Raw genomic sequence first — 19,568 nt, forward strand, 5'->3', positions numbered from 1 at the left:
TCTGGATCAGCTGCTGAAGTAAAACCTCCATGGCAACTTTTTCTTTGAACTTCAGCTGTGACTGGCACAGCTGACCAAAAACCCACACTTTTATAGGGAAAACCTTCCCGCACAAAAAGTAAATCACCAATAAATAACCACCAGACACCCGCGCGGTGTGTTAATTGGCCCAAGCCACACACCCGCGTTACTAGGCAGAAAATTACCTCATAACCTCACAAAATATTATAAACATCCACGCAGTGCTCTGATTGGCTACAGGCCACACACCCGTGTTACTAGGTAGAAAATACCTCAGGACCTGTATGATCATGTTAATCCCCCAGCTAGGTGCTATGGGATTTTTCATTATGTGGAGTCACAGAGGTGGCATTATGTGGAGGCACAGTGGTGGCATTATGTGGAGGCACAGTGGAGGTATTATGTGGAGGCTCAGTGGTGGCATTATGTGTAGGCACAGTGGTGGCATTATTATGTGGAAGCACAGTGTTGGCATTATTATGTGGAGGCACAGTGGTGGCATTATTATGTGGAGGCACAGTGGTAGCATTATTATGTGTGAGGCACAGAGGTAGCATTATGTGGGAGACACAGTGGTGACATTATTACCATGTGGGGCACAGTGGGGGCATTATTATGTGGGAGGCACAGTGGTGGCATTATGTGGAGGCACAGTGGTAGCATTATTATGTGGGAGGCACAGTGGTGACATTATTACCATGTGGGGGCAGGGTTGGGGCATTATTATATGGGAGGCACAGTGGTGGCATTATTACCATGTGGGGGCACAGTGGGGGCATTATTATGTGGGAGGCACAGTGGTGGCATTTTTACCATGTGGGGGCACAGTGGTGGCATTATTACCATGTGGGGGCACAATGGTGACATTATTACCATATGGGGGCACAGTGTGGGCATTATTATGTGGGAGGCACAGTGGTGGCATTATTACCATGTGGGGGCACAGTGGTGGCACTACTACCATGTGGGGGCACAGTGGTTGCATTAATATGTGGGGGGCACAGTGGTGGCATTATTATTATCTGGGGGCACAGTGGTGGCATTATTACTATGTGGGGGGCAGAGTGGTGGCATTATTACCATGTGGGGGCACAGTGGTGACATTACTATGTTGGTCAGTAAGAGGAGCACGTTTTTTGTGCCACACAGCAGGTGCAGTTGTGCCGGCCCCACACCTGTAGCAGCCGGGCTGCTCGGATCCGGACCCGCTGTGTGGCTTGAGAGATCTTCCGAACCCGGGGGTCACGCGGACACGCCAAATGAAAAGGGGGACGCAGTTGTACGGGCTTGGCCATACTCAGTTCGTGACCCCACCCACGGTGTGTGGTGAGAGGTGGCACTACTGCTGCTGTTGTGAGACACCCCAAGGGAGATGTAATGGAAACTGGATGTTAACCCCTCCGTGGGTAGGGATGGTTGCCCCGTGGCCCAGTGATTCTGTACAGGGGATGGCGATGGCAGGGGCCTGTGCGCCTGGACGTACCAGGGGATGTTTGGTTACTTGCAGTTGAATAAATCACACGAGTCTTTTGGTAAACCAAGGTGCTGGTGGCCGGTCGCCGCGGCCGGTTGTACTTTGGTCCCCCACCTGGGCTGGTGATCGCCGTCTTTTCCCTCTGCACTGTTTTTGCTTGTGTTGGATTTCCCGGTATGGAACACAGGAGTCCGCTCCCGGATTGTTGTGTACCTGAGGAGCTGTGCCCGCTGACGCTGACCCGTGGAGCTGTGCCTGCTGACGCTGACCCATGGGATCTACCGGGCCCTGGAGATTGCCCTATCCCTCTCTGCGAGTGGTTGTCTGCTTTTGGGGTTTTGGTTGGGACAGGACCTAAAATCCTGCCCTCAATTGGTTAATTAGCTAGGCCGTTGGTTACGGTCCTGGCTACAGGGTCCAAGTACCCCTTCTATGCACGGTTCCGGGTCGGTTCTCCAGTGTCGGTACCGGACACCTTGAATCTCCGGCTGCCGTCTTCCCGTCGCCTGCTGACAGGGACCACCATCTGCCACCTAGCCAAGGCACCAGGTCTCCGACCCTGGCACCTGTAATCTTGAGCTTCACCTTTGCTGGAGCTACACCTAGCCCCAGCCTCCACTCCTCTCAACTTGAACTCTAGACTTAATCTATTGGTTTTCCCGCTCCGGGTTGTCTAGACCCCTAGGTGGATGTTTCCTAACCGCCTGATCCCGCCCACTGGTGTGTCTGTCTTGCCCTGAGGGGGGTGGCTAGGGTTTCAGGTCGGCTGTATGTAACCCTGTGAGGGATGGTGTTATGCAGGGGCCTCTTGTGTGACTACCTGGTTTTGCCAGGGCTTCACACAGTAATAGGGACACACACGGCAGCAGCGGCTCAGTATTGGGGTGACGGCAGGATGAGGAGTTTGTGCTGGTTGGGATTAGATGGGGTAGGGTGCCGGAAGTGTGAGAAGTCAAATGTGTCTTTGTTATCTCTGTAGACGAGTTGTAGCTGGAAGAAGTTGTCATTTCGGTCTGGGCCAGATGGAAAAGCCGGAAAAGGTGAACAATTCCATCTGAAAGAACATTAGCTGTAAGTCACCATCTATAACTGTACTGTAATTTCGTGTATGTGCTGCAGGGCTGATATCTACCACTATATAGTCACCATATAGCGGCAGTGCTTTTTTTGTAAAAAAATATTTGCTGGTACGCATCTCTGAAGCGAGGAGCGGGGGGGGGGGTGCTGTAAGGCGCGCTGCCAGCCGACATTGAGTAGCGGGGCTGCGGCGGGGTATGTCGGTGCCAGTGGAGAGAGTGGACGATAATGTGAACACAAGTATGAGATTTGTACACTTCTGGCCACATTCTGATTTGATGTGTCCAGCCTCAGTCAATTCATTTTCATTGAGCATGTCCATTCAGCACGTGACCACAACTATGTAAATCGCATACTTGCAGCTTCATAACTTCCCACTCTCACCGCCGGCACGAGAGAATCCTGACAGCGGGCAGTGTGCACACTGTGAGAATTCAGAAGGCTGCAGTCACAGAGTGACACACAGAGTGACTGCAGACTCATCGCAAATTTGGACAACCCCTTTAATGCTCCTAATAACATAAATAAAAACATAGTAACCCTTAACTTGTCAGACGGCACAAGACTTTATTAAAGAGATGGTCCACTACTTTAACATTAATGACCTTTCCTTAGGATAGGTCACCAATGTCTGACTGGTCAGGGTCCGGCACCTGGCACCCCCGCCAATTCCCTACACTAAGTGCCGGTGGTGGCAGGTGGCCTGAAGTGCTCAGTTCTGGATCTGCTCCGTCTTCTGATAGTGGCAGCAGTCTCCTATTAAAATCAATGAGGCGGATGTGCAGTACCCGGCCGCAGACACCATCAGAGGACGGAGCAGATCCAGAAATAAGCATTTCTGGACACCTGCACCATAATCAGCTGATCAGTGGGGGTCCCATTGCGCTCACATCAGAAGCAATGCGCAAGTGGGACCAAGGCCTAATGATAAGACATAGTATCACAAATAAATATTTACATTCAGGTACCTTATAGATGATGTTGTCTCTAGTCATTTCTTTCTATTCTTCATCTTGTCCTGACGCCATGATGACTTTTCACATTCACATCTCGTCTCTGCAGATTTCCATCTTCTCCAGTCTTCTGTAACACATCCCGACACAATGCCCCTAAAATAGCAGAATGATTATAATACTTCTACTTAAAAATATCTGCCCTACGCAGTACCCAAGAATAAATAATGGCCCCAGTATTCTTTGCACAAAATATGACCCACACTGTCCCTCTTATGGTACATGCCCTCCATATTCCCTCTTTCCAAACTGAGCCTACTGTTTACAGTGTTCTTTACACTGTGTCCCCTTATACTGCACCGTCTTTATACTGTGCCCTCATCACACTCCCCCTCCTTGCTATAACCTCACACTGTCCTCCCATTCTGCCCCCTCTCCATACCACCCCCTCCACTACCCAGTCTTTATTCTGTGCCCCTCACATTCTTCTCATTCCTTCCTGTCTCCTCACTACCTCCTGTGTGTCCATATACTTTTCCACCTCACTCCCCATCCTGCCCCCTTCTCCTCATACCATGTCACTTTTTATTCTGTGTCCTCAAAATTTCTTTTCAGTTCGCTCCACATCCTCTCTGTCACCATGAATGAAACCTCATCCTCTCTGTCCCCATGCATCACCCCTCATCCTCTGTCCCCATGCATGAAACCTCATCCTCTCTCTCCCCATACATCACCCCTCATTCTCTCTCTCCCCATGCATGAAACCTCATCCTCTCTCTCCCCATACATCACCCCTCATCCTCTCCCCATGAATGAAACCTCATCCTCTCTCTCCCCATACATCACCCTTCATCATTTCTCTCCCCATGAATGAAACCTCATCCTCTCTCACCATACATTACCCCTCATCCTCTGTCCCCATGCATGACACCTCATCCTCTCTCTCCCCATGCATCACCCCTCATCCTCTGTCCCCATGCATGAAACCTCATCCTCTCTCTCCCCATACATCACCCCTCATCCTCTCTCCCCATGCATGAAACCTCATCCTCTCTCTTCCCATACATCATCCCTCATCCTCTCTCCCCATGAATTAAACCTCATCCTCTCTCCCCATACATCACCCCTCATCATTTCTCTCCCCATGCATGAAACCTCATCCTCTCTCTCCCCATACTCTGTCCACAGATAGTTCCCTCCCCCATCCATACTGTGTATATACATATTGCCTCCTCCCCACCCTCTGTCCCCCCCATAGTGTGTCCACAAATAGTTTCCTCCCCCCCTCTCTCCCCCATACTGTTTCATAAATACTCTCCTCTTACTCCATAATGTTCCTCCGTCCGTGTCTTCTTCAGCTCCACAGTGGAGCACTTCTCAGCATTTATCTGCCGCCTCTGCGCTGTAGCGCTGACTTCCGGGTCAGCAGTCTGATCAGCTGACCTGATCACATGACAGCCGTCGCGCTGACCCGGAAGTCAGCGCCGGCGTCACCGCTTCAATTGTCCTCACGTCTGACAGATACTAGGACAAGCGAACAGTGGGAGCCGCGCGCTGCACTTTCTATGAGTGCGGCTGTCAGCGTGACAGCTGCGCTCAGAGAATAGCGGCTCCCACCTTGGCAGACTTCCACACCGCCGCATCAGGCAGCCCGACAGTGCCCCCTGGAGACGCATCTGGCTGTGCCTCCGCTCCACATGGCTAATTTGTATAGTTTACAAATTAGCCATGTGGACAGAGCCAGAGGCTTATTTCAGATTTTCCGGTACGCCGTACCGGGGCGTACCACCGCAAAAAAAGCACTGTATACCGGTAATATCAGTGTTATCTGCCGAGGTTCCACTATACCCATGATTAGTCTGCGCCACCGTAGTTATCATGGTTACCTGGTAAGGGGCCCACTCAGATGTTTTTCCCCCCCGAGCTGAAACGCTAGCTACGTCTCTGGAGTGAGGGATATGAGTTTGTATTGTATTCTGTAGCTGATGGGTAGCCAGTGTAGTGACTGGCATAAGGTGGAGGCATCAGTGAAGTGGCTGGACAAGAATATGACCCTGGCTGCTGCATTCAAGATGGATTGGACACGAGAAAGTTTGGTCTGAGTGAGACCAATCAGTAAAGAGTTACAGTAATCCAGTAGGGAATGAATAAGAGCGACAGTAAGGGTTTTTGCAGTTTTGAAAGTGAGAAATGGTCGGATTCTGGAAATGTTTTTAAGATGAAGGTGACATGTGTGAGTGAGTGATTGTATATGGGGAATGAAGGAGACTTGTGAGTCAAATATGACCCCAAAACAGTGAGCGTGCCACTTGGGTGTAATGATTAAATCATTGAAGGTAATTGAAATGTCGGGTGTTGGTTGATTAGTACAGGGATGAAACACAAGAAACTCAGTTTTGGAGAGATTCAGTTGCAGACAGAGGGAGGACATGCTTTGAGAGACAGCAGACATACAATCCCCGGTATTTTGTAACAAAGCAGGGAGGATGATTGGAGATGATTAGGGATGAGTGAATATATTCTCCACTATTCGGTATCCAACGGGTAATGGGGTATTCGAGGTATTCGCTATCTCACAGGTAATATGGTATTCGCTCCGATACTTTCATTTTCGTTTCTGGACTTCCTGGCGCCTTTCTCCAGCCAATGAACACATCTGGTGTTGCTTGCCCTCACAGTAACGCCGCAGCCATCTTTGTTGTGGTGTTACTGTGATTGGCTTGGCCGCACAGCGTCATCGGGGCTATATAAGGCTGCCTCTGTTTTGTCTGCACACATTCATTCCGGAGCTGCCGGTGTAGCTAGACTGTACTGTGTGCAATACAGCGTTTTTCCAGCCAACTAATACTAGTCCTTCTAAGGGCTGAAGCTATTTAACATTAGCTGTTAGCGACTGTGTAAATCATAGAAACAGGTATAGGGACAGTGCAGTTTGTTTTATGAGATAGTGTTCCTGCTGCAGAATCCAAAATAGTCCTTATAAAGGCTTAAGAATAAGACAGTGTCCACTGTGTGCTAGCAGCTGTGTAAATCATAGACTGCTGCTGTAAAATACTGGGTTATTATGAATATTTTTTTCATAATAATTCTACATGCATTCTTATAATGTATGTATCGATCACAGGCGCCCATCCCTTTTAGAGTGTGTGTGTGAGGTTGAAGTTAATGGCCAAAAGCATCTGACATGGTTAAACCAAAGCATCTGACAAGGTAAATCAAAGCTGGCTGACAACTTAGTGCTATTTTTCTATATACTAGGGCAAAGATCAACAAGCCGAGGTCTGGAATAGCATTGAAGGCCTAAGTATTACATTAGGTCTAAGGTCAACAAGCCTCAAAGAGTTTCTATACTTTTTTAGGGTCAAGGGGTCAAGTAGCTGGTTTTAGAAATCTGTACTGCGCATGACGCTGCGTCTGCAGATTTCGGACCACGTGACAATGGCTTAATGCATGGTTAAAATTGAGAACGAGTTATATTGGGTTCTTGAAAACATGTTTTAAGACCATTTAAAGAGACAAGTGAGTAAAAGAGGGTGTGGTGAATTGTATTTAAGCTTGAATACACTTCATAGGGTAGAATGGGACCATTCACAGGCCAGATGAACCACATGGAAGACTGCTTGCCATAACATCACAGCTATGTAAGATAATGGACTCTTTCTCTCTATCTTTTTCTCTCTTAACTCAATTCTAACTAAAGCCAAACATTATTTTTCTGTAATCATTTTTTAACCTTTATTGAATAAACCCATATATGGTTTGCACATATTTCTCTTCAATCGTTATATACTGGCTAAGCATAATATACGTCAAATCCTATTTTTAACAGCTGCAAAAAAAAATCCTCTTATTAGTGGTGCATATGGCCTGTTACTGCAGTGTGTGATATAGGGACAGCTTACTCACAGGCAGGGAGAGATTTAAAGCTGTTGTGACATCTGCTACTAATTTTCAACAATCTCAGCACTGCTACATCCCTTGTGTCTGTTATACTAGCAATAGGTATTACAACTTGCAAAAAAAGTCCCAAAATTGTAAAAACAACGGGTTCAGGTGTAGTGTAGTGCCTGTCAGCCACCATCTCAATTCACAGTCTCAGTGTTACCCAATTTTTATTAATACTCGGTGTCAGGGGCACAACTTCTGCCTCAAGTCCAGTACCTTCCTAGCAACAAGCTAGCATATTTTGGGGGACATCATATCTTGCAGAACCTACCTAGTGGCTTGCAGCAACTAACACACAGTCTCAGTGTTATCCAATTTTTATTAATAATTGGTGTCAGGTGTGAAAAAGTTCCAGCATCCACGTCCAAGTAATATAAAATAATCTTTATTAGGTATGCATTAAAAGGGTGATAAGATCATATCCTGAGCAATGAAAAGCCCCATAAAAATGAGGGGTATAGTAGATGGTACGTGTTTCGAGCGTTCACCACTCTTAGTCCCAATCCATAATGTAACAAAACACAAGGTGGGGATTTAAAGGGAAAAAGGTGTGTAAAAAGTATCTGGCATTGGTTCATTGACAGTACGACTATCGGAATGGTTGGATATGAGACTGCAAGCTTTGGCTCAGGTTTCACCAAGTCACATTCGTGACACTAAACACATTTTGAATATTTTCTCTAAATTTGTATGGGAGGAAAATTATAGTTGGCTTACATGTGATATCTCCAGCCTCTATATGTCTATACCACACGAATTAGCCATTGTGGCAGTAAAACAACAAATGTCTAAATATAGTAGCTACTCAGCGGACCTCCAAAATTTCATTTTGGATGTCACTTATTTTTTATTAAAAAATATTTTTTTTTGTTTTTATAAATAGCTACTATATTCAGACACAGGGCTGTGCCATGGGTGTAAAATTCTCCCCCTCCCTGGCGATTTTTTTAAGATACATCGATGATGTTATTATTGTTTGGAGGGGAGAGAAAGAGAACATCCAGGACTTTATCTTTTATGTGAATAACAATCCATACAATCTGAAATTCACATATGAACATCGAAAAGAACAAATTTCGTTTTTGGATGTTACCTTTTCCTCTGATTTAAAATCCAAGACTGTGGCTTGTAATTTGTGTAGAAAATCCACGGCAGGAAATTCTCTGTTATATGCTAGCAGCTGCCACCCTCGCCATGTGGTAAATAACATCCTCACTGGTGAGTTCTTTCGGGCTAGAAGGTGCTGCTCATCTGATAACTTATATGAACAGGAATGTAATACTATCAGAAACAGATTCCTATACCGTGGATATTCTAACAAAATAATCTCAAAAGCCAAAAGCAGGTCCGATTCTAAAAATAGGGATCAATATTTGGAAAATAAAATACCTCCAGTTTCATCCAATAAATGTCCCATTGTTTTTTCAACTAAGTTCAGTATAGATTATTACACAATAACTCCTCTAGGCCCAGACCACCGTCTGCAGCCTAGAAAGCTTCTCTAGGAGCTACCGCTCCTGACCTCCTCTCACTATCACTCTCTGACTACACAGTCCGACTGACTACACTCCTCACCTACCCTCCCTGAGCCCCCGGTGGGCGGTTCTATTCCACTTAAGCCGTCCACTGGTGTGCCTGGTGGGTGTGGTGCAGGGTGTATCAAGGATTTGATTTGCTGTTGGAGGTAACACTATTTAGGGACCCAGAACCATGAGGGACTTGGAATACTGCACAGAAGGGCAGTTTGCACAGTACCCTGTGTTGACCTGATGGTCCAGGGGCGTCACACATATCTTACAGAAGCTACATAGTGGCTTGCTGCAACTAATACACAGTCTCAGTGTTACTCAATTTTTATTAATACTTGGTGTCAGTTGCACAACTTCTGCCTCAAGTCCAATACCTTCCTAGCAACAAGCTAGCATATTTTGGAGGGCTTCCTATCTTACAGAACCTACATAGTGGCTTCCTCTTATTAAAACACAGTCTCAGTGTTACCCAAATTTTATTAATACTTGGTGTCAGGGGCAAAACGTCTGCCTCAAGTCCAGTACCTTCCTAGCAATAAGCTAGCATATTTTGGGGGCCTTCATATCTTACAGAACCTACACAGTGGCTTGCTGCAACTAACACACAGTCTCAGTGTTACCCAATTTGTATTAATACTCGGTGTCAGGTGCACAACTTCTGCCTCAAGTCAAGTACCTTCCTAGCAACAAGCTAGAATATTTTGGGGGGCCTCATATCTTACAAAACCTACCTAGTGGCTTGTTGCAACTAACACACAGTCTGAGTGCCAAAAACCAATATTAAAATAAAAGTGTTGTCAAACTCTGTTTTCTTTTGGGGCTGAAAGACATTCACAACATCTTTGTCGACTCTTCCAAGTGGTAGTTTGTCCAATAAAGGTACCTTTTGGTTTTTAGACTTACAGAAACAGCTATCGTGAGAAACTATTAACACAAGTTTAACAACCTGGCATAAGTGTTGTTCAACTACCTGTAGAAAAGGTTACATTAAAGTATTCATCTTCAATAATGAAACCAAAAAAATGGGAAAAAGAGGGGGTAAGGGCCGTGGATAAGGTGGTAGTGACAGTGGTGGTCGCCCAAGCAGTGTGATTGAGCCAAAGAAAAAGGTTCCTGCTTGATCTACCTCTGCCTTCCTATCCCAATTTTAATGTCCACATGGGAAAGGACTCTTGCGCCCTAAACACTGCGAACAGGTAATGAGTTGGCTAGCAGAAAATGTTTCCAGTTACTTGTAGAATAGCAAATCCCAAGTGTCCACACAGACAGACTTGAGTAGCCCAGAGGCTGGCCCATTGAATCCTCAGCCTGGTCCTCCTTCCTCACAACATTAGTATTCTAAGGAAACATATGACACCAAAACAGGTTACTCTGAGGAACTATTTACGGGACCCTTTGACCTTTCTTGCCTCTCACCGCTCAACACCACCAACGCAGGTCAGGCCGTGGTGTGCAGTGATGTACAGATCTTTGAGCTCCTAAGGCCAAAAGAAAGCCATGTTGTTGGCCGTGATATGCTGAGCAAGCAGGTGGAAGTGTTGGAGGATGATGAGACATAGTTGCCCTAAGGTCAGCCTGAAACCCCCAGTCCCGAAGATATTGACTTTCAGGAATTTGAAGACGACATGGTCGATGATGAGGTGACTGATCCAATATGGACGGGTGGCATGGATTGCAAGAACAGCAGTGCAGAGGAGCATGTGCCCATAGTCTACAAAAAGGCTGTAAAACATAGGGTTTCGACCACTGCCAGAGGTCAATCAACTGTGCATATGACACCACCACCTGTGGCATCTCAGAGTCCAAGTGACTGTGCACCACCTGTACCATCTCAGAGTCCAAGGGTCCATGCACCACCTCAGCCATCTCAGAGTCCAAGGGTCCGAGAACCACATCAGCCATCTCAGAGTCCAATGGTCTGTGGTGCGGTTGTGTGGGAGTTTTTTTCCAAGAGTCCTTCGGACCAAACGGTTGCCATTTGTCACATCTGTCAGACCAAGCTTAGCAGAGGCAAAAATACTTCCAGCTTGGGCACCTCCAGTATAAAAAACCATATGTTAGCCAAGCACACCACTAGGTGGTTGACAGCTCTAGGTAAAAAACACGATTTCCAGACTCAAAACTCTGCCACTGAAAAGACGCAAAAATACCCCGTTATGCACCCATTGGCAGAAACCATAACTGCACACATTGCACGATTGATAGCCCTTGAGATGTTGTCGTATCTGATTGTGGGAACAGAGGCTTTCCGCGACCTTTTGGCGGTGTTATAACATCGGTACTCTGTGCCTAGCCACCACTATTTTTCTCGTTGTGCAGTCCCCACGCTCCACAATCACGTGTCTGTGAACATCAAACGGGCTCTCATCAACACCATAACAGGGAAGGTCCACTTAACCACAGACACGTGGACAAGCGGAAGTGGACAGGGATGCTACATCTCACTGACGGCAGAATGAGTGAACCTGGTGGCGGCTGTTACAGAGTCTGAGCCGGCAACATCCTATATAATTCCCACACCCAGAATAGCGGGGCCCACTTCAATCACAGTTTCAGTAGTTTCCTACACAGCAACAACTCCCTCCTTCTCCTACTCTTCATCTGGCTCCTGTGCATCCTCCTCAACGTCCGCCGGTGTCCAACCGTCGTCATCATTCCCCAGCTGGGATTTCTGCAGCACTGCCTCGGCTAGTTTCATAGTTTCATAGTTTCATAGTTTTAAGGTTGAAGGGAAACTCTAAGTCCATCTAGTTCAACCCGTAGCCTAACATGTTGATCCTGGAGGAAGGCAAAAAAAACCCCAATGAGTCAAACAGTTCCAATGGGGAAAAAAATTCCTTCCTGACTCCACATACGGCAATCAGACTAGTTCCCTGGATCAACACCTTGTCATAAAATCTAATATACATACTGGTAATATTATATTTTTCAAGAAAGGCATCCAGGCTCTGCTTAAATGTTAGTAGTGAATCACTCATTACACCATCATGCGGCAGAGAGTTCCATAGTCTCACTGCTCGTACAGTAAAGAATCCTCGTCTGTGACCATGATTAAACCTTTTTTCCTCAAGACGTAGCGGATGCTCCCGTGTTCCAGTCGCAGGCCTAGGTGTAAAGAGGTCTTTGGAAAGGTCTCTGTACTGCCCCCTCATATGTTTATACATTGTGATTAGATCCCCCCCTAAGCCTTTGTTTTTCCAAACTAAATAACCCCCAAGTTTAATAACCTGTCTTGGTATTGCAGCCCACCCATTCCTCTAATAATCTTGGTCGCTCTTCTATTCACCTGTAAGATTATGCTAGTTATAACCTTCTATACTTTTGCTATCAAGAAAAGCATCCATTCCTCTCTTAAATTCATTCAGTGAGTTGGCCATCACCACTTCCTCAGGAAGAGAGTTCCAGAGCCTCACTGCTCTTACCGTGAAGAACCCTCTTCTATGCTCATGTAGGAATTTTCTTTCCTCCAATCGAAGAGAATGCCCCCTTGTTCTTGTCATAGTCCTTGGTACAAACAGATCATGGGAGAGATCTCTATATGGCCCTCTGATATATTTGTACATATTTATTAGGTCTCCCCTAAGTCTTCTCTTTTCTAGAGTAAATAGACCTAATTTTGATAACCTTTCTGTGTATTGTAATGCACCCACTCCATTTATTATTTTAGTAGCCCGCCTCTGAACCCTTTCAAGTTCAGTAATGTCTTTCTTGAGCACCGGCGCCCACACTTGCACACAATACTCCAAGTGTGGTCTGACAAGTGATTTGTACAGAGGGAGAATGATGTTTTCATCTCGTGCCCCCAGACCTCTTCTAATGCATCCCATCACCCTATTTGCTTTGGTGGCTGCAGCCTGACACTGGGCACTTCAATTTAGCTTCTTATTGACTAAGATGCCTGTCTTTTTCCATGTCTGATTTCCCCAGCAGTTTCCCATTTAGAAAGTAATCGTAGCATCTGTTTCTCCTTCCCATGTGCATAACCTTACACTTATCTGTGTTAAACCTCATTTGCCATTTTTCAGCCCAATTCTCCAATTTACTCAAATCCATCTGTAGTTGCAAACTGTCCTCCTTTGTGTTAACTACCTTACATAGTTTTGTATCATCTGCAAATACTGATATTTTACTCTGTAAACCATCCACCAGATCATTAATAAATATATTAAATAGTAGGGGGCCCAATACAGACCCCTGCGGCACCCCACTAGTAACCCTGGCCCAATCTGAGTATGCGCCATTAATAACCACTCTTTGTTTTCTATCACTAAGCCAGCTACCTACCCATCTACACACATTTTCCCCGAGCCCAAGCTTTCTCATTTTACTTAGCAGTCTTTTATGTGGGACAGTGTCAAATGCTTTACCGAAGTCGAGATAAATGACATCCAATGATTCTCCTCGTTCCATGTGAGAGCTTACATCCTCATAGAAGCTGATCAGGTTAGTTTGACAGGAGCGATCCTTCATAAATCCATGTTGATATGGAGTTAAACAATTATTAACATTGAAACATTCCATAATAGTATCCCTTAAAAACCCTTCAAACATTTTACCCACAACAGATGTTAATCTTACTGGCCTATAGTTTCCAGGTTCCCTTTTACACCCTTTTTTGAATATTGGTACCACATTTGCTAGCCGCCAATCCAGTGGAAAAGACCCAGTTTCTATAGAGTCTTTAAATATAAGAAATAGAGGCCTGTCTATCACATTACTTAACTCCCTTAATACCCGAGGGGGAATGCCATCAGGGCCTGGTGATTTGTCAATTTTAATGTTACTAAGTCGGTTCTGCACTTCTTCCTGGGTTAGGCAGGTCATACTTAATGAAGCGTTTACATTATCACTCTGCATTTCCCGTGGCATATGCTTTTCCTGTGTGAACACAGTTGAGAAAAAAGTATTTAAAACATTTGCTTTTCCCACATCGCTTTCTATGATTTTACCCTCATTATTCTTTAAAGGGCCAACACCATCAATTTTAATTTTTTTTCTGTTTATATAATTAAAGAATAATTTGGGATTTATTTTGCTTTCCTTAGCAATGAGTCTCTCAGTTTCTACTTTTGCTAAATGTATTTGTTTTTTACACATTTTATTTTTTTCTCTATATCTCGTTAATGCTTCTTCGCTGCCTTCTTGTTTTAGCTTTGTAAATGCCTTTTTCTTATTATTCATTGCCCCTTTTACATCCTTATTTAGCCACATTGGTTTTCTCCTGTTCCTAGCCCTTTTATTTCCATATGGTATGGCTAGCTCGCAGTGGGTGTTTAATACCGATTTAAAAATTTCCCACTTATTTTCTGTGCTCCCATTTTTGAGGACATTGTCCCAATCAATTTGGCAAAGGTCTTCTCTAAGCTGATCAAACTTTGCTTTCCTGAAATTTAGCGTTTTTTTAACCCCCCTCCAAGGCACCTTACTGAAGGACAAGTGGAATTGTATTATATTGTGGTCACTATTCCCTAGGTGCCCATCCACTCGTACGTCTGTTATTCTATCTGGCCTGTTGCTTAAAATTAAGTCGAGAAGGGCTGCCCCTCTAGTTGGGCCCGACACAAGTTGGGACAGATAATTATCCTTAGTTACTGACAGAAGCCGGTTTCCTTTCTGAGATACGCAAGTTTCAGTTTCCCAGTCTATATCGGGGTAGTTGAAGTCCCCCATAATAATCACCTCATTGTGATTTGCTGCTTTGTCTATTTGTTTCAATAATACATTTTCAGTAGTTTCTGTTATATTTGGTGGCTTATAACAAACTATATTCCGCACGTATGGAAGGCCCAAAAAAGCACAAGAAGAAGCGGGAGGGGCCTATAATTTAACAAAAGCCCTCCTTTTCATCTTTTTTAGAGCAAAGGAATATGGGGAACTATTATCTACGAACACGAGCACCACGGGGCAGGGGCAGATATTAAATCTGTCTGACCGTATTCTATCTAGGGATGACTATAGCGTCCTGGCTAAAGGTCTTAATTATGTCCCCTCAAATCCCTTTGACTGTTTAAGGTGGGTCAAAGACAGGGCCGGCTCCAGGTTTTTGTGGGCCCCGGGCGGAAGAGTCCTGGTGGGCCCCATCCACAAGCAGACACACACATACGTACACATACATATACATATTTAAAGACAAACTCACAAAAATACGTATAGAACTGACATATCTATACAGTCATATACACTGACATACATAGATACACATCATACATGCATACAGACACACACAACACAACTCTGCTGGATACATACATACAGACACACACAGCTTTGCTGGATACATACACACATAGCTCTGCTACATACATACACACATAGCTCTGCTGCATACATACACACATAGCTCTGCTACATACATACACACATAGCTCTGCTACATACATACACACATAGCTCTGCTACATACATACACACATAGCTCTGCTACATACATACACACATAGCTCTGCTGCATACATACACACATAGCTCTGCTACATACACGCATAGCTCTGCTACATACATACATAGCTCTGCTACATACATACACACATAGCTCTGCTACATACATACACACATAGCTCTGCTGCATACATACACACATAGCTCTGCTACATACACGCATAGCTCTGCTACATACATACATAGCTGTGCTACATACATACACACATAGCTCTGCTGCATACATACACACATAGCTCTGCTGCATACATACACACATAGCTCTGCTACATACACGCATAGCTCTGCTACATACATACATAGCTCTGCTACATACATACACACATAGCTCTGCTACATACATACACACATAGCTCTGCTGCATACATACACACATAGCTCTGTTACATACACGCATAGCTCTGCTACATACATACATAGCTCTGCTACATACATACATAGCTCTGCTACACACATACACACATAGCTCTGCTACATACATACACACATAGCTCTGCTGCATACATACACGCATAGCTCTGCTACATACATACATAGCTCTGCTACATACATACACACATAGCTCTGCTACATACATACACACATAGCTCTGCTGCATACATACACACATAGCTCTGCTACATACATAGCGCTGCTACATACATACATACAGACATAGCTCTGCTACATATATACATCAATCTGCTACATTCATACACATAGCTCTGCTACATACAGACACACATAGCTCTGCTGCATACATACAGACACACACGTGGCTCTGAGGGGCCCACACACGCGGCTCTGGGGGGCCCACACACAGCTCCAGGGGCCAGCACATACAGCACTGGGGGGGCAGGGCATACACCTAAGGGGGGAGAAGCCCATACAGCTCACCAGGGCCCATAAATCGGGGGGCGGGGAGGGCACATACCGCTCAGGTCACGGTGGAGAGGGGGCCCACACAGTGTCGGAGAGAAGAGCTGTGCTGGGGGTCGCTGGTTGGCACTGCAACTCCTTCATCTGTGGGACTGAGCAGGCCGGTCGGTAGCTCCGCCCACAGATGAAGTTCAAACCAGGAAGTCTGTGCGCCTTAATGGGACGGCGCTGCAGATTCCTGCCGAGGACTGCGGTCCCCGGAACTCGGCCCGGGGGCAGCAGAACTAAGGCGAGGGGGCCCCGGCCAAGGGGCACCAGAACTTACGAGGCCGAGTGGGCCCCCCGGCTCTCCAGGGCCCCGGCATTTGCCCAGGTATGCCGCGTGCTGACGCCGGCCCTGGTCAAAGATCTGGAGCTGTTTGGTCGCAAACTTAAGTGGAAGCTCTTTTTTGAGCAGCATAATCGTGAACAATGTAGGAGTCTCGGCATTTCCGAGGAGGACTATGAATGTTATAGTACCCTTACGGATCTGCTTGGGGAGAACACCAAGAATAGGGGGGATGGACCTTTTACAAATCTAAAGAGACCCAGTAAGAAGTCCCCCCCTGGACAAAACTGCACAAGTGTGGACATCTTTCTTAGATTGGTCCAGGAGGATTTATCTAGAATTCCATCCTTTGATTCACATTGCACTTAAAACTTAGGCTGGTTTTACACTACGTTTATTTAACATGCGTCAGGAACGTTTTTTTGCTGCAAAAGCGGATCCTGCTTTTACAGCTAAAAACGCATGCAAACGCATCTGTTATTTTGCAGGATCCTGTCACTGGATGTTTAGGGGCGGGCATTGGAGTCATGTGATCGGGAGTGAGGGGAACTAGACTGGGAGCCGGCTTCTGACAGCTGCAGACGCTCGTAACCAAGGTAAACATCGGGCTTGGATACCCGATATTTATCTTGGTTACGAGTGTCTGCAGCTGCTAGGAGCAGGGCTGCCTGCACACGTAACCAACGTAAACATCGGGTAACTAAGAGAAGTGGTTACCCGATATTTACCTTGGTTACGAGTGTCTGCAGCTCTCAGGTGGGAGAGAGAGGGAGGGGAGGAAGGGGGAAAGACAGATAGAGAGGGAGGGGGAGAGAGAGACAGATCACGCAAGACTGGTTCTGTGCATGCTCAGTAGAGCAAGCAGGATCCTGTCTATCAGCATGCCAGCGTTCACCTGCGTTTGCGTGCTGTTTAGTCAGGATCCGGTGACATGCAGTATTTGGACGCAGCTAAAAAACGCTACAAGTAGCGTTTTTGAAACATGTTAAAAAACTGCAAGTCGCTGGATCCTCACTATAACGCACGCAAACGCAGGTGAACGCATGTTAACGCGAGTCCATTGCAAATGCATTGAAGTGAAAACGCATTTGCACTGGATCCGTTTTTCCGCTAAAAAAACGTTATGGACGGATGTTAAATAAACGTAGTGTGAAACCAGCCTTAACTGAAAGGGAAAGAGTGGCTCTGAATGGTCTAATGAAGGATAGGAATTTGATATTCAAATCATCGGATAAAGGAGGAAATTTAGTTATATTGAGTCATTCCGTTTATCTAAAAATGTGTAATAATTAGTGATGAGCGAGTATGCTTGTTACTACTCGGTACTCGCACGAGTATCACTGTACTCGGGCTACTCGGCGGGGACCGAGTAATCTCGCGATACTCGTGCTGTACTCGTGGTCTTCATTAGAGATGAGCGAACTGGTCCCGGTTCGGCTCGAGGTCGGTTCGCCGAACGGAGGTCCCGTTCGAGTTCGGTTCGTCGAACGTTCGACGAACCGAACTCGAACCGCATAGGAAACAATGGCAGGCATTCACAAACACATAAAAACACCTAGAAAACACCCTCAAAGGTGTCCAAAAGGTGACAAACAACTCACAACACAACACAAACACATGTGAAAGTGACAAGGACATATACTCATGCGAAAACAAAAGAGCTGGACAAGGAAAAAGAGGAGGACACACAGATATATGAGTATATGCAAGGAAACATCGATGCCATTATTGTGCAACTTGAGCCCTGCTCATTTTAGGCTTCCAATCTGGATAAATTGCCTGAGCTCGCCACGTACGCCTTGGGGATCTTGTCGTGTCCTGCAGCCAGCGTTCTCTCGGAACCTGTCTTCAGTGCTGCTGGGGGTCTGCTGGCAGATAAGCACACGTGTCTGTCCACTGACAATGTGGACATGGCTCTCAGAGGACTTTTCTTCCCCTGGGTCAGCCAGGGGAGGTGAAAGGCACGCGTATTTTTGAGAGTGCTTCATGCAAAGCATCTTTTTCTTTTTCAAAAGGGGAGTCAACTGATGCCAGTCAAGTGGGGTGTGTGTGGCCCAATTAGTGGCAACGAGAGAGACTGTGGTTGGAGTCCCCTCGCTGTGTTTCTAAAAGAACCAAGATGAACAAGTCATGGCTCTCAGAGGACTTTTCTTCCCCTGGGTCAGCCAGGGGACGGGAAAGGCACGCGTATTTTTGAGAGTGCTTCATGCAAAGCATCTTTTTCTTTTTCAAAAGGGGGGTCAACTGATGCCAGTCAAGTGGGGTGTGTGTGGCCCAATTAGTGGCAACGAGAGAGACTGTGGTTGGAGTCCCCTCGCTATGTTTTACATGATTTTCGAAGGGCATGACATGCCTAAGAGGTTGAGTTTCATCATCTGTAACTTGTTGGCAACAGAAAGGCTGCCTTTACACCCTTTTGAGACCGAGGATTTTCGAGACCTTATGCCCATTGCAGTGCCCCAAGAGCCGATGGCCAGTCGTCACTCCTTCTCCAAGAAAGGCGTGCCCGCGCTACCACAGGAGGTCGCACACAACCTCACCGATTCCTTGAGAAACTCTGTGTGTGACAGGGTGCATTTCAACACAGATACTTGGACCAGTAAGCATGGACAGGGGAGTTACATGTTGCTGACTGGGCACTGGGTAACTATGGTGAGAGATGGAGAAGGGTTTGCTGTACAAGTCTTGCCGTCCCCACGACTTGTGTATCAATCCTTCCTCTGTATGTACAAGTTCCTCCACTGCTTCTGCCTCCTCAACCTCGTGTGGGTCCTCCACCTCGGCCCAAACCCTGTGTGGTCAGGCCACCCTTCCTTGTAACTGCGCCCAAGGAATCCCACACACCTCCTTACTATGCTGGCAGCAGAGCTCAAGGCCATCAGGCGGTCAAATGTTTACTTTGAAATGTAGGGGAAATGTGAGACACCGCTGAGGAATTGTGGACG

This window comes from Anomaloglossus baeobatrachus, chromosome 3 (genome assembly GCF_048569485.1).
Source record: "Anomaloglossus baeobatrachus isolate aAnoBae1 chromosome 3, aAnoBae1.hap1, whole genome shotgun sequence".
NCBI classification, from domain to species: domain Eukaryota; kingdom Metazoa; phylum Chordata; class Amphibia; order Anura; family Aromobatidae; genus Anomaloglossus; species Anomaloglossus baeobatrachus.